Raw genomic sequence first — 16427 nt, 5'->3', positions numbered from 1 at the left:
CCTCACATTCTCCTCCAGCACTTTCTGGTTTGTTGTGGAACTGTAGTTGACGATGGCAAGTTCAGCCACACTGAAGCAGCAAAACAGTCCCAAACCATACACACTGATCACAATGTGTATTTGGCCACAATAGGTTGAAAATTCTGCTCCTGAAATTGGTCTGTACTTACCGAATTTCAAATCACTGCCCCCCAGTAGCTGAATCTCAAGGTGTTGTTGAATGTATGAGCACAAATGAGCTCCAGTTTCAGGGTGAAATGACCACAAAATGGCACCAGAAACGGGTTGTATTTTTAGTTGTAAATGATGTGATACAGTCAACAACAATATATATTTTGTTAACTTTACCTCCAAATCCCAACCATATACCTAAATATCAGAATCACACTCACCATTGTTTACCCATGTCTTGGAGGTTGCTCGGGCAATGTGCTACCAATAGCGCTAGAGGGAAAGGTGATCTGAGTTGAACTGATACAAAACATGTCTGATGGGAGATGGCTGTATTTGGCTGTATGGGGTCAATTTCAGGGAACATTAACTTTCGGATGCTACATGTCAATTTCCTGTGTGATCATATTAAAGCATATTACACCTTCCAGTGTGTTTTACAGTTGGTATAAGGTTCTTCTTGTCAAATGCAGAGTTTCCATGCATGATGTTTTGAATGGTGGACCTTTGAATCATCTGTCCAGAGCACATTGTTCCAGAAGTACAAGTCTGAGAGTAGAGCCTTCTTTCTTGCCGACCTCCCATATCTACCAGATTTTTGTAGTTTAATAGTTGACTGGTGTATTCGTACATTGACTTTTGCCTCTGAGCTGCCTTTAGATCCAATGACGACACCCAGGGGGATCTTTAAGGGTTCTTCTTGGGCTGAATTCAGTGTAAAGACGGCAATAGCTGTTAATCCCTCAACAACCTCAATCAAGCAGGTCTTTTGACCTTAGCATGATACCGCTATGTACCTTAATGGCTATGACAAAACAGACCTGTTGTTGTGGCCCTCCTCTTTGATATGATATTTTACTAACTTACTCCAGACTCTTATTTTAGAAGTGATAAATATGTTTTGTTTTTTGTTTTTGTTTTAGTTTTTTTACTTTTTCTACAAAATACAATTTAACTTTTATGTATTTAACTGTGCAACTAATTTCTAAATAAAAATAAAGTGTCGTGTTAAATTGTCTCTATCTCTCAATAACTATCTACTGTACTATTTCCACTTAGTTTTTCAGAGCACTCATTACATTTAGTGGGATGGGGGATGGGGAATCCCAGAGATAACCACTGAGAGGTCAGGCCAAATGTGCCACAGTGTAATTATCAAGGTCTGAGCATGTACTGTAAGTATGAAAAAAAATTTCTGCACATTTTTATATTGCCCTATACAGGGTTCCCACTCTTTTCAAGGCACAATTTTCCAGGACATTTGCAGGACATTTTATGAGCCTGACAAGTGTAATATTTAAGCAAAAAATACATGCGTCCATTTAAATCGAGCTTTTATTTTGTGTGTTTTTGATGGTTGTTTCTCACCTCCAGATAAGCAGTTCGCTACATGGCCCAGTGTGATTATTAATCCCCGTAAAGCTGTGATTTAATGAAGCAAATACATAGTCTGTATGTGCTGCACACATCAGAGTGCTCTGCTCTCTGTCATCTCACACACACAAAAGCACATGTGATTATCATGTTGAGGTGTTTTCAGCGTAAGAGCGGCTACACACATGTTGGGGAATTCTGTCAGCCATGTTCGGAGAAGTCTGATGGATTGAAGCCAGTACATCTTTTCATCCCACCATTTATTATTATTCCTCACAATCATTTAAGTTATTCATATTTTACATAAGCCCCTCATTGACCATGCAATAAATACTAATCCGGCCTTTGGTAATCAATGGATAAGTGATATTTTAAATGTTGATGTGTTCAATATATTCTTGTTGCTGCAAGAACTCACCTGTTATGATCTCTTTTTTAAGACAGCAACTTCTGTATTTTTTTAATTTAGTTAAAAGTACAGCTAAAATCTGTTGACTTTTTAGTAGCAGATTGACAGTGTATTTCTTTATCATATCAATAATAATTCATTCTATATACGAACAACCATATGGTTACAGTTTGGTAACATGTACAATAAAAAAAAAACCTCAAGGGATGCTGTAATTCGATATTTGAAACTATTAGATAGTTTCAAAACTAAATGTTAAGGGGGGCCTGGGTAGCTCAGCAAGTACTGACGCTGACTACCACCCCTGGAGTCGCAAGTTCGAATCCAGGGTGTGCTGAGTGAAGCCAGCCAGGTTTCCTAAGCAACCAAATTGGCACGGTTGCTAAGTAGGGTAGAGTCACATGGGGTAACCTCCTCGTGGTCGCGATTAGTGGTTCTCGCTCTCAGTGGGGCGTGTGGTAAGTTGTGCATGGATCATGGAGAGTAACATGAGCCTCAATGTGTTGTGAGTCTCCATGTGATAAGATGCACGGATTTAGAAACATTTAGACCTGCTAAACCCCTCTCACAATATTAACCCACATATGACAACAATGGTCATATAAACTGTCATGTTTACTTAAGAATGCATTTAAATTTACTGTAATTTTCTTTTTGAAAATAAAAAAGAGATAAAATGTCTATTCTTCCATTTTCTCTATAAAGTATCATCCTTTTCAGTGAGGAAAAAAGTAGTCCTGCAAATATTGTGAATTTGCACACAATAGCTAGTGCAGGAGCTAGATTTTTGTACAGATAATCATTAGCAAAAGAAGAACAAACTGAGTTGATGCTGTTCGTGATTGAGATGGCTGACTCACAGCTGTATAGAACCAAATATTATCAGGATATTTGCAGGTTCAGTTTCACATCATAATTTTTTCCCAAGCCCTGAAGACCCTAACCAGATGAGACACGATCGTTTGACACTTCAAGTATAGTGAATAAAAGCAAACTTTTCAGCGCATTTTCTTTGAACATTCAGTTTTCATAATCGATTGCTTTTGTTGCCTAATGTGCATATGTACTGACAACACTTCTGTCACAACTGCGGTGATAATTTTTTACAACTGTAGATTTGACCGCACTCCACACAACCAAACAATTTTATATAAATACATTTGATTGAAAAAGACGCTATCAAATGCTCACCTAAATGGTGCGATCCATCTTTAGCAAAGCAGTGTAACTAAGCTATCGCCAGAAAAGCTTAAACACGTGCTCCGGTATGGACAACTGATGACAGCTGAATGCTGTTGCACGTGCCAATGAGCGCTGAGTTTTGCACAGAGAGCACTCTGGTATTTCAGATGGTGAGACATTTTGAACAAAAATCTGTCGGAGGGCCAGACAAAGATGATTGGCGGGCCGGATTTGGCCCGCGGGCCGCCAGTTGACTAGCCATGCGTGTGCTTCATAATGCGCCACACGTTCTCAGTTGGAGACAGGTCAGGACTGCAGGCAGGCCAATCTAGCACCCACACTCACTGCTTACCTACCCAGTATGTGGTTTGAAGTTGTCCTGCTGGAAAATGCAGGGACATCCCTGGAAAAGATGCTGCTGGATGGCAGTATATATTGCTCCATAATTCGTACATATCTGTCTGCATTAATGGTGCCCTCACAGATGTGCGAGTTACCCATACCATGAGCACTGACACACCCCTGGCCCATACATACATTGGCTTTTGGACCTGACACTGATAACACCTTGGATGGTCCTTTTTCTCTTTGGCCCAGTGAACACGACAGCTGTGTTTTTCAAAAACTATTTGAAATGTGGACTCCTCAGACCAAAAAACATGGTTCCACTGTTCTACTTTCCATCTAAGATGAGTCCAAGCCCAGAGAAGTCAGCAGCACATCTGGACAGTGTTGATGTAGGGCTTCTGCTTTGCATAGTAAAGTCTTAACTTGCATCTGTGGATGCAGCTTTGAATGGTGTTGACTAACAAAGGTTTACTAAAGTAATCCCAAGCCCATGTTCATGATATCCAATACAAATGAATGATGTTTTTAAGACAGTGGTGTCTGAGGGATCCGAGATCATGCGCATTCAGAAGTGGTTTTCGTCTTGCCCTTTACGCACCGAGATTTTATGAGATTCCTTGAAACTTTTAACTATATTGTGCACTGTAGAGGGTGAAATGCCCAAAATCCTTCCAATTTGTCTTTGGGGAAAATTGTTTTCAAAGTGCTGGATTATTTGCTGAAGCATCTGTTGGCAATTATACACTATGACATGATTGCCTCACCTGTTTAACATCTCCTGTTTCACATTTCCTTGTTACTTCAACTCGACAAATTGTTATTAGTCTTAAAATGCCTGTCTCAATTTTTTTGGAGCATGTTGCAATCATCAGATTTGAAATTACTGTACATTAAAAAAACATTTAAAACAAAATGTAGAAGGTAAAACATCATATAATGTGTAGTTGTAGTGCTTTCAATTCGTATGCACTCTTTTCAATGTTTTCACTCAACACTCTCAAAATAAGCATAAACTTCTTCACAATACTCAATAGATCAAACACTCAATATAAACAGATGCCAATGCTGCACCCTAGCTCGCTCTCTCTCTCTTCTCTGGCCTGTTTGGCTGCTTTTAAGGGCTCTCTCCTCCATCACTGTAATGAGAAACAGCTGTTAGAAATCATGCCAACCAGCCACACCACTCTCTCTCTCCCACAAACAGACATATGACCATGCCCCCATCCCCACAGGGTTATATATATATATATATATATATATATATATATATATATATATATATATATATATATATATATATATATGTAACCAGTTACATACAATGGTAATACAATAGCAAATCAAGCTTGAATTATACCACCTGTTTTCTCCAGGGGGCAGTAAACGAAACGTATAGGCAACATGCATCTTATTCAGAGGACAAACCACACTTTCCTTCAGCAGACAGCACAAAATGGGTGCTTCTCATTTCTTATATTGTGGGGTGCTTCTTAGTCGGAAGGATGCAGCCTAGTTAGGCTGTGTCCTTTCTAGACCAGTCATTCTGAGACATTATGCTAGGCTCTTCCTCAGCATTCAGTGCTAGAATGAGAAGGACTAGTAAGTACACATGGCTACGTCATAAAGGTATGAAGGTAAATCAGTAGCAAAACTCAACAGCTTGCATATTTGGATTTGAGAACTTGTACAATAAATATTTATTTTGAAACTTACACTTACAGCACCAATGTGAAAACTTGTAAAATAAAAATTTGAAGTTGAATGTAGCAATCTGCACTCACAGACAAAAATTCAAAGCTTGTGTTCTGAATTCATAATTGCAGACAAGTAGTCACAAATGTATAAAATGACATTCACATAAATACAACTACAGACACAAACTTGTATTAAACATTAATTCATGTTTGCATGAAGAGAGAACAAGAGGCATCAAAGATGACAGATGTGGAAATTGTGCTGATCCTTGTTTGAAGTTATAGAGAAAGAAACCAGGACAGTGGACAGTCGTGTAACAGCACACAGAAGGACTCGTTTTCCACAATTTTTTTGTTTAAATTGTGACATGTGCAAGGGATTGTGGGTGACTGAAGGCAGCGAAGGATAAACTCGATGCTTGTTCGAAAAATATGTTGAACAAAGGCGAAACGAGGCTGCCTTCCAAAGTCCTCACAATTAAGATGGGCTTCGATGGTGCTTTATGATGTGGCAGCCGATATATCCTGCCAAACTAGGCTTCAGCCTTCGTATTGAGAAGCACCGGTGCATCCTCATTTCCATGCTCCTCCGTCTTAGAGCCCGTGACCCGGAAACCGATCAAAGTCCACCATCATTAAAGATGTAGCAATTCTCTAAATGCACTGTGAGGAGGCGAGGACGGAGGACAGAGGAAGCTTCCCGAGGACGCATGAGTGAGGAAGCACAGGAGCATCCTGTGCAGAAAACTTTTTGGTCGAAGCACCTGACGCACCCTTAAATTCAACTCCCCTTTTACATCTGGTATAATAGTTTGTATTTAAGTTTCACCTTCACAGTTAAAATAAACCATACTTGGCACATACTTCAACAGAGCATCTTTAATTATTTGGATTTCTTATGAAAACGGTAAGCACGCAAAGGTACTGCAGATGAGCAAAAACGCACACTGAAGTGACCAGAGTTATATAAAGTATCCATTTGTCATACATAAGTATAAGTAAAGATACCTTCATGGAAATTGACTCAAGTAAAAGTTAAAGTAGCTCATGAGAAAAATACTTAAGTAAAAGAAATAAAGTAACTGTCTGATATTAAATATACATAAATATCAAAAGTACAAGTAAATCACATAAATTACAGCACAACTAATTATACACGTAACAACTTAGTTGAGTGGCGGTGCCGTGTTGGAGTTAATAATACTGCTCTGACCAGTTCAGTCAGTGAGTACATGTACTAAGGAAATACCAAAGTAAACAATATGAATTAATGGTACGTTCATGCCATGAATGATTGTATTTATAAGATGGGTGCAAAGGAACGCCACCAATTAGCCATAGTTTCCAGTGGGAATTTCTTGAAGCCCCAGTTTCCGAGTTAGGGGTTGATCAGTTAAAGAATCATGGCAAGCATCAAGCAAATTGGTATTGGAAATAATTCTGTTTTACTTATGGATTTTGACTGTATAGTTTAGATTGTATGCATTTTTGTACCATTGATGAAGAATAAAGCTTGCCAGACAATAAGACTCATTTAATATTTAATATCAGTGTATGTGGCCACAAGAATGATAAATTAAGACAGATAAAGCATCAATTAAAAGCATTAAACTACATTAATCATTTCATTTTGTTGCATTGGTGCTACAAAAGCAAAAAGAAAAGTGGAAAAAGATAGAAAAAAAAGAAATAGCAAAACAGGCCTTTTCAGATCTATTAAAATCACTTGAACGCACTTTACATCGCAATTACGACTCCTGACCTCATAAGTACAAACTTCCCAGAAGGACTTGAATGCACAAAACACAACATAACTGAAATATTCTTTATGCTTGTTATGTGTTTAGCATATGTGGATATGACATACAGTATGATTGAAATGAAGAAAAGAAAAAAAAGCAGTCCATAACATATTGGAACATTAAAAACTAATTGGAACATTAAAAAACACAGAAAACAACTTAGCAACAGCATAGCAACAACCTGGCAACCACCCAGAACAGCCTAGCAACTGCATAGCAATGTGCTACAAACATAGATGACAACACAGCTTCAGCATAGTAACAACCTGGCAACCACCCAGAACACATTAGCAATCACATACTGTAGCAATGCGCTAAAACACAGAGCAGAGCACCTTGGCAATTGCATAATCTGCCCCAGCAACCACCTAGAACACCCAAATAACAACCCTAGTACCCACGCAATAGCCAAAAACACTGAGAACACTTTAGCAATCACCCAGAAAGTTTTGCTTAAGCAAGCACAATTCACATCTTCTTCAGAAAATGTAGGCTAAAAATAATAATTCTTCTCTTACTATCTGTTTCAGGTTACATGTATTTTTCAAATGTTATTGTTAGACATTTGTTTGACATGAGTACATATGGTTATTATACACGCATTGTCCCTTGTTTTAATGTAAAAGGTAATTGCATTGATTGACTTAATATGAACAGGTCTCCTGAAAGGCAGGAGACTGATCACACACTTCATCATAATTTCATAATGTTCATAATGTTTAAGCCAAAACGTATCAAATTAATTCAAAGTCAAAACATACATTAAAACTTACATGAGCATCTTCTTCTCTTCCCCAGTGAAGACAATGCAACATGCGCTGTTCGGCACGCGCTTCCTTGTGATTTTGATTCAGATTTGTGATTCGCAAAATGAATCATTCATACCCCTTTTTGAATCTTTTAAAATTTTAAAGATTCAACTCAAGGGATTGTTTCACGAATCAGACATCCTTATCGACAATTCGCAAACAATTTACAAGTACAGCTGTTATTTTTTCGGTTTTCAGTCGCAGAAGTAACGAATGGGTGGGAGAAATTTATCAGATTAAAATAATTAATTTTCTCTTTAAAATGTAGTAACTGTGAAATTCAACAGAAATACTTATACTCAAGTAAAGTACAGATATTCAAAAATTTTACTTAAGTACAGTAACGAAGTAATTGAACTCCGTTACTATACACCTCTGGAAGTGACCCTTGAGTGAGCAGGACATTCCATTTTACAAACACATCTTGCTTCAATTCCTCTGTTCTTGTTTCCTTTCCTTAAATGGGTGGAGCAAGGAAACGAGGAAAGGAAGCAAGGAAAGGAAACGAGGATGCACAATTTCAGAAATGAAAAGCATCTGATGAGTCTCATTCTTGCGTTCAAACACAGCTCGACGGAGCGTAAATCCGAACGCAGGGATCTCAAGACGTGTTTTTCAAACTATGTTAAACTTGACCTAAAAACGGCATGTTTATGACGTGACCAAACTGAGAAAAGCACCCGTCTGACACATGTGTACCTTGATGCACCATGTTCCTGGGTAGTAAGTGTTATTTCCTAATTGCTTATGCCTCAAAAGTATAGAAAATGGCTATTATTCCCCACAAACTTTGCTTTTGTGACCAGGACAGTGATATTTTGAAACGTACCTATTTCCAATGAGAAAAGGGGCGAATTTGTGTCTTTTCATTCACATAAAGTCAGAAAGAAACAACATATGAATCCAAATTAACATGTATTTATACTAAAGTAATACAAAAATTACTACAAAAGATTTAGAAGTGAGTAGTTTTTCGAGATTAACGATTATACTGTAAATCACTTTCACGAATCAGCCCCCAAATGTATTCATCATACTTCAAGGCATCCAGCAAGGTCTTGATGCTGTTGTAATCCTCTTTGAGGTGCACCGAGTGAGCCAGGGGAAGATATGGGTACTTGTTACCATTATGGAGCAGCACGGCTTTGAGGCTCCTGGATGAGCTGTCAATGAAGAGGCGCCACTCATTCTGGTTACAGGTGATTCCGATTGCCTCAAACAGACTGGTCACATTGTGGCAGAAGCAGAGCCTATCTTGACGGGTGAAGAAGCTGGAAAAATGTTGGTGATGCTTCCTCTGATCTGCGACTTGCACACTTTCATCCAACAAGTTCCACTGCTTGAGCCTAGACGTCAAAAGCTCGGCATTGGACTTGGTGAGACCAAGATCTGTAATCAAGTTGTTGAGGTCTTTTTGGTTGGGGTAGTATGGGTTTCTCTCCTCAGCTCCACCTCTGAAATTGTCATCTGGATCTACAACGTCTTCCTCGCTCTCTGACTTGCTGCTCTCTTCTAAAGACGGCTGCTCTCTCTCCGGAGGAGTGGGTACAGGGAGCTCATGGCAGTGTGGCACCGGGGCAATGGATGAAGGAAGGTGTGGATACGTGATAGCAGGTGCTTTCTTGCCAGTCCGACGTTTGGAAGGGTCCACCATGCTGAAGTAGCATTTGCTTGAGTGGTCAGTGGGTTCCCGCAAAATTCTTGGGATAACGAACTTCATGGCTCTCTTTTCCCCTCCTACAAAAAGGTTGTACCATCCTACAAAAATACATTTATTTCACCCATGACTAATGTGTAAGAGATTCTCACAACATTTTTCATATATGATATATTTTTTCAATAACATTGAAAATTGTAAAACATTTTAAAATTAAAAACTTTTAAAATTTTAAAAATCAACAAATTTTATAACATTAATTTCCAAGCAACAATTGTCCATCTTACCTTCCAGAGTTTTTTTGCAGTGCTCGCAGGTGAAATGAGGTGCCCAGGGTTTGTCTTGATCCCCGACAGGCATGCCGAAATATGCCTTGTAGTCCTCACTCATCTTAGCAGATGCTTCCACGGAGTATTTTTCGCTCTTGTCTTGATAAATTGGCCACAGACATAGTAAAATGCATCTGCCGGATGCTTGCATCTCTTGATGCCATCTCAGAAAAATGCAGATATGTATCCACTTAGGCAGCTGGAACTAAACTGAACTGGTGGACTTAAGGCCCCTGTATTTATACTATTTATATTATTGGAAAGTTCTAGAAAGTTCTAGAAGTTACTCCAAGTTTACTCAGCACAGAATCTATCGGAATGTTCTGGAAAATATCACTGTCCTGGTCGCAAAAGCAAAGTTTGTGGGGAATAATAGCCATTTTCTATACTTTTGAGGCATAAGCAATTAGGAAATAACACTTACTACCCAGGAAGCAAAAAAATAATAAAATTATAATTTGTTACTCAGTGTTATCAGTATCATCCTTTTACAAATATCGGTATTATATTGGCACCCGTATCGGTCAGCCTCTAATTTAGATGTCATTTATAGGAGATAAAGGGATTTGAAATATACTTGGTTTAAATAACATCTAACCCAAAGTTAGAAAAAGTCTAGTGCATTATTACAACAGTGGGGTAAACCAAATTTTTAGAAAAATCTTCTTTTTTTTTCTTCTTCTTTTTTTTATATTTTTTTTTATTTATTTTTTTGGTTGTTTTGACTTTTTGACATAATGGCAGAGCTCCTGTAGCCACTGCTCTACAAATCTGGAGTATGCGTGCTAACTACCAGTCTGCAGATCTGACAGAAATTTCATTCTGTCAAATATCTTCCTTCTGAGGAAGATTTAAAGAGGGACATGGAGGTCAAAGGATGGAAGACCTTGACCCAGGTTTGAAACATGCAGAGCTGACAAATCCACACTATACCAGAGTAGATGAGGACAAAAGAGATCTGTGAAGCATGGTCATTGAAGATAAGATAGGAGGAGGGCTATGCTTGTGTGTGTTTTGTATTTGTGTTGTATTTACACTGAATATATTATGTGTTTCAAATGAGTCTGTAGGGGAATCCGGGGGGCAGGAACAGGGGCTAGTTGTAGCTAACACTACATTTCTTCAATCAAAAACAACCTTCAACACTTACTCAGCATATGCTCAGTAGAGTTTCCTGGCTGCCTTAGAAAAAGGAGTGTGATTGTTTCACACTTTGTGAAATGATTGAGTTTTTTTTTTTTTTTTTTTTTCATGTCTTGTTTTTTTCTTCTGCTGTCCAAAGTATTGATGTCTTTAAATTGAAACTAACTTTGTTTTTCTCCATGTTGTTGGTTGATAGTTAAAGGCATAGTTAGCCCAAACATTAACATTTACTCACACATGGTTTTTCAAACCCATTTGACTTACTTATGTATACATTTATACTGTGTGTATGTATATATATATATATATATATATATATATATATATATATATATATATATATATACTGTACACACACACACACACACACACACACACAGTACATATTGCTATAAAACTATTTAAGTAAAATTAATGTAGTTTATTTCAGATAATTATAAGGCCCCACTTTACCCTTATAATGAATTGTTTTTGTTGTAAATGTATATGTTCACTTTTACAGCCAACAACAGAACACTTATGACGCTTACGAAGTTGTGACATTATTCTTCTCACTTTAGCTGCTCCAGCGTGGAAAAAAATGGCGGACTGTGTGTCGAGGGAGGATCTATGATATTAGGGTGGAGTCCATCACCAGTCGTGGGCGTGGCCTGCTCTAAAGTGACAACTCTTTAGAGCGGATACGAAAACCAGTCATTTTGAGACACTGTTTTAGATTAATAGAAATATAAGTAAGAGGAGTGGGTGGACTTTTAACACTGTAGGGTGGTTGTGTACACACACTGCTGACACACATTTATGTTCAAACACCATGTAAAAGTGAATTTTGCATAATAGGTCCCCTTTAAGCAATTACATTATTACTGAAATTATGATATTATTTATCATTATTGATAAAGCAAAGATATTATTATTTTGAGGTGTGCTCTTTGAGGTGTGCCAGACCATTTTGAGTGCTTTAATGTGGGACATGACGCCTTCAATATGGTACAATTCACCATCCGTCTAGGGGGGCAAACTTCCGAAAAGTAGGATGGCAGAAAACTCATTCATATACTTTTCTGATTTGTTAGTGTTAACAAACAGGTAGCATTTTCCTGATGAATATTACTGAATAATCCAAATATGTGTTGCTTTACTCATGAGTATAAATAACCATTACCCTGCCATCCAACATTTCTGAATTTCGCATATATCGGGGGGGGGGAGTAGATTCCCCCTTGAGCATTTCACAGCTAAAATATGGGACAATATGCGTCCAGTACTGGACATGTTAATTTTGGCCAAAATGCAGGACGTCCCAGCTAATATGGGACATTTGGCAACCCCAATCTGACTTCTTGTATTATATTCAACAGTAAGTCTCTCATTATAAGTCTATTAATGGTTCTGTTACTTTTGGCACATACTGTATACATTATAGAAAATGTGTGTATGGTGGTTACGGCCATGATCATAGTCAGCTTACCTTACAGAAATACAGGGATGTATGTGCCCAACCTGTGTATTCCTTGGGATATCTCTTCTGTTCATTAAAAAATTATTAACTACTGCATGTATGATATTGCTGAAGGTCTTTTTTTTAAATAATTGTGGTAACCCATAAGTAATGAGTCAAGTGTTACTACATAAGTATGAAGGAATTACTAATGATCTGGACCATTATTCTAAAGTGAGGGACATGGTAACGCATTATTAATTAATTAAATTTAACTGTTTCCTTCCTTGGGAGTTAAAGGTTATCTGGACCATTATTCTAAAGTGAAAACACATTATAAACCATTAATAGTAACTGAGGTGTTACTTGTCAGTTAGTAATGAATACTCAAGTGTTTGTTCCTACATATTATTCATTTAATCAAACAGATCAAACAAACATTCACAGACATTCAAAATCATTTTTTTTATTTTTTATTTTTTTCTGGCATTGAATTATGAATATTTGAAATAACTGAACATAATTGCACAGGCTACAAACCTTTAGTAGGATAATGCTTTTACTTGCTGGTGCTCACGGTTACTACATGTTTTAAAAGTCTTGTATCTTAACATAAAGTAAAATAATAAAATTTTGTGTCTAAAGGACAAGTGTTGATCTCCACAAGACTTCAACAGAAAACGGAGAGAAAACCGGCATGCAGCATGAGGCCGATTTCACATGTGTACTTCCGCCCTAGACAGCCCACTCTGTAAATACGTACAGTTTTTATCAAATTAATTTGACATGTTTCCTCCTTTGCCTGTGTTCGGTATGAACAGAACAGAATGTATGTTAAAGTTTACCATGTGCAGGTGGATTAACGAGAGGGCGGAGCAAAATCGCACTCGCTCTTCTTTCAGTTTCAGCATGGGCATTGAATATGGCAAACCCTAATTGGATTAGAAGCTTGATGGATGTGACACTCATTCTTTTCTTTTTTTTTTTTTTTTCATTGGATCCATTAAGTTACTCAGAAAAAAAGCACTTTACATAAAATTAAAATAATTAGTAATACCTTCATGTTTATGTGGTAACACTTGACTCATTCCTTAAGGGTTACCAGAAATATTTAGAAAAGACCTCCAGCAATATCAAACCTGCCGAAGTTAATAATTTGTAATGAACAGAAGAGATATCCCAAGGAATACACATGTTGGGCACATACATCTGTAAGCTGACTATGATACTCTAGCAGACTCTGTAGCCTTGATTTAGAGAGCTGTTACATTCATAAATTATTTCCCACAAAGAACACACGTGAGGCGCATTTGTCTCTGAAGGCGCATTTCATGATCATGTTCACAATAAAAACATAATCATTCACATTTTAGACACTGTTTATATTTTGATTAGTAATTAATAAGTAGTTATTTTAAATAAGCCATAGTTAGTAGATAGTTCTCAATGAGGAAAATCAAATTCAGTAATTATTGATTACCTAACAGTGAACTACCTCTGTCATCAGTTCACTATTACTTACTGATTGGTTAATCATGTTTTCATATTAGTAAATAGTAGTAACTAAGTGTTAATGTAGTACTACTCATTAATCCTGTATTAATTCCTGCATAATTACCTATTAATGACGGACCATTATTCTAAAGTGTTACCCATATCCCTTACTTTAGTGGACAAAAAAAAAAAAAAAAAAACTTTTCTGTATTATCATTGTATTTCTAAATTAGACCAAAACTTCAAAACAAAATAACGGAAAACCAGCAGTCATGATCATGGAATGGAAACCTTCGACACTGGAATGTTAATAACAGCTTTTTAAAATAGTTCACATACAGCATTGATTCCATTTTTAAGCAAGGTGTGGTTAATCCAAGAACAATCCTTGAGTAATTACATACCTCATGACATCAATATTTTAGACATGGACATTTCAATAATGGCTGCATTTTTGCCACATAGGAACGATCCTGGCAGCTGCATACTTGTAAAGAAGCAACATGAGTCTTTAATTAGTAAGCTCACCATTCCTCAGAATAGCACAGAGTCAAGCCGAGCCAAAGACCCTTACTGCATCTCCTGGCTTTGAACAACATTACTGATGGGCTGAACTCGTTTACTCAAAATAATAGGCTCTCAGTAGAGACCATGACTTACATACTGTATATTAGATGACAGCATTTAAACCATGGCATTTTAAAACAGGTTGGTTATTAACAGAAAATGAAGCTTAGGTTGTGGTGGATAATCAGGTAAAATCTGAGGAAAAATCTATTTTATTATTAAAACTTCAATAACAAAACAGGGTTTTGAATTTAACTCCACATAAATGTATCATTCTTTAGTGTTTGTGTTAATTACAAACATAATAAGTGATGAAAAGAAATTTAATCTAGCAATAAATATCCCTAAGAGTCGTGTGAACTAGTGACAATAAAATTAGCAATTGTGTGTTGATTTTGCTTGTCAAAAGCCTTATATTACGCACTATGATACAAAGAAGCATTTATAAATACGTACTGATTAGCTAAAAATAATTAGCTGTCTTTCACTGAGGAAGGAGCCACCCACTGAATTTATGGCTATACATTAGGGATATAAATTTGAGAGTCTCGGGAGAGAGAAGCTCTGCTCCATAGCACTGGAGCGCTTATACGCCAACACATTTGAATTTTATTCTAATCTTCTCTGTTCCACAGGGAGCATAACATGTTATTAAACTTTATGGAATTGCCCTGCAGCTTGTGCAGAATAGTGTTACTTTAAACAAAAGCGCTCTCAAAGACTGGCACAATCAAAAACAGCCACCAACATAGTCACACATGTGCATACACACATACCACATACACCTCTGCCTTACGAATGTGTTCAGTATTGTACTTTAATAACCTAAGAATTAAATTTCAAAGTGTTATGTAATATGTTATTTATTGGCAAATATTCACAATTCAAAATGCTGTCATCAGCAAAATCTTATTTATCTGTTTGAAGTCTGTCCTATGCAAATTTTGATATATTTACATTTTTTGTTTTGTTTACACAAGCAAATAGTATTCATAATAGGTTTTTAATTAATTAAGCAAAAAAATTATGTTATGAATTCCTGCTTTTATGCTGTGTCCAAACATTTGAATAGTTTTAATAAAATGTAACCCTGATATTTGATTTAATCAGAAATACAGAGATTATGTTTATATATATATATATATATATATATATATATATATACATTGATTTTTTTGTTGTTTTTTTTAACTAAAGTACTGTATAAACCATTCAACCTCTATTAAATATGAACCAATTCAATAATATTTGGGATTCTGGACTGTTATTAAACAGATGCTCAGGTAGCTGTAATAACCTCCACCAGTGTCTTCAGCCCAGCTGCAGGGTCATCAGCCGGGAGCCACCTATCTTCAATGTTTTTCCCCATTAATCCCGGAACATCTCCTGGTGGTGGGGCAGCGGTCAGGGACGTCTCCCTGCCACCCCCCACAGCTGGACACTGGATCCCCTCCAACGCCTCTTATCCTTGTCTTTCCATCCAGATATCCTTCCTTCACAAATTACTTGCAACCAGGGTTCTATATGTCATAATACCTTGACACGACCATACGCACGAGCCTGTTGGCCAACTGGCACCGAGATGCGTACTCAGTGCCCTACTGGCACTGGCACGGTACCTCTCTGTAACTCTGTATGGCATACTACCTCAGCACAAGCCCTCACCATATATCACCCAGGTTGCCTATTCCTCAGTTTCCTACTTCTGAACCCCACACTTTTATTTAATTAAATGATAATAAACAACCTCCAAAATTGTTTGCCTATAATAAACTATGGTTTTGGATCTGATTTGATATCACCTTATCTAATGTAACAGGTTTTGGCTAAGAACACAATTGCAGGTACAGTTGCCATGGAAACTGGTTCTTAGAGATTAACAAACTTTTATGACATGGAATACAATCAATAAAATGGAGTAATGTAATATTTAAAGAATTTTACCACTGCCACCAAATGAAGCTTTTTATCTTAAAGGTGCAATATGTAACAATTTTCATATAATATTCG

This window comes from Myxocyprinus asiaticus, chromosome 27, assembly GCF_019703515.2.
Source record: "Myxocyprinus asiaticus isolate MX2 ecotype Aquarium Trade chromosome 27, UBuf_Myxa_2, whole genome shotgun sequence".
Lineage (NCBI taxonomy): Eukaryota > Metazoa > Chordata > Actinopteri > Cypriniformes > Catostomidae > Myxocyprinus > Myxocyprinus asiaticus.
The sequence above is the reverse complement of the archived record's forward strand: the minus strand, read 5'-3'. Positions refer to the sequence as shown.